At 35.4% G+C, this 1,015-nt stretch overlaps 1 long non-coding RNA gene across 1 annotated transcript; it reads left to right on the top strand.

The window, feature by feature from the left end:
* The first annotated feature begins 120 nt into the window (after positions 1–120).
* LOC108976877 lies at positions 121–1,000 on the top strand. Its single transcript, XR_001993987.1, has 3 exons — positions 121–145; positions 215–578; positions 638–1,000. It is a non-coding gene; the product is annotated as an uncharacterized LOC108976877 (long non-coding RNA).
* The last annotated feature ends 15 nt before the right edge of the window (positions 1,001–1,015 follow it).

Below are 1,015 nucleotides of genomic sequence, written 5' to 3'. Positions count from 1 at the left end.
CATCAAATCAACAATTGTTTCTTGAAGGAAATTCAAAGTAATCGTTAAATTCATCCTAAATTAGTTAAATTCATTATTATGAAGTCTATTTCTCTTTGAAATGTTGTACAAAACTCAGCAATCATCAACAACATTCCTTAAATCGGTAATTGTTTTGCGTTAATGCTAAATTTTTTAAAGGCGCATATATACATAAATATGTAAATGATTTCAGAAATCCAACGCAAAAAGGAAGATGAAATTATGGAAGACTTTAGCTTTGCATTGGCWGCTGAAGCATATTTTAGATATGGATCTACATTTGTTCATCAAATTCACCCAACTTTTTAATAGATGTATTACCGCATTGGGATGAAAACAGGTTTCGAGAAAATGTGCGAGTCAGCAAAACCACATTTGATTTTATCATTGATTTGATAAAGGATGACGAAGTGTTCAATGGTCCACGTTCATGTAAACAGTTCCCTATCCAAATTCAATTGGCTGTAGTAATGTACCGACTGGGTTCATGTGGAGAAGGAGCAACAATTACTAAAATTGCTAGTTTGTTTGGTATTAGCGATGGTGGAGTAATACAGGTAAGCTATTTACWTATGTATCGGTTTGTGTTTCAGCTATATTTTAAATTTCTCAATAGGTCATGACCAACAGAGTATTTGATGCAATTATTAAAAGGAAAACTCAGTTTCTGTTTTGGCCGGACCCTGTAGAGCGTAGAGCTTTAGTTGTTCAAACACTCAGTGAACGGAGATAAAATTGGCGGAAAAACCCACTGTAGATTGTGAAGCATATTTTTCTCGCAAGCATATATATTCACTTAAGGCTCAATRTGTGTGTGACCACAAACTAGTAATTCGTCATATGGTATTGGGGTATCCCGGTAGTGTTCAGGACGCTAGGATATACAACAATTGGGAACTGTCCACAAACGCCACTGAAATGCTAACAGGATCAGAGTGGTTAGCTGCAGACAGTGCATATAAATTAACTTCGAGCCTTATCACTCCTTTTAGAA

This window comes from Bactrocera latifrons, unplaced genomic scaffold, assembly GCF_001853355.1.
Source record: "Bactrocera latifrons isolate USDA-ARS-PBARC rearing strain unplaced genomic scaffold, ASM185335v1 scaffold_808, whole genome shotgun sequence".
NCBI classification, from domain to species: Eukaryota; Metazoa; Arthropoda; class Insecta; order Diptera; family Tephritidae; genus Bactrocera; species Bactrocera latifrons.
This window is presented reverse-complemented; position numbering and strand designations above follow the sequence as displayed.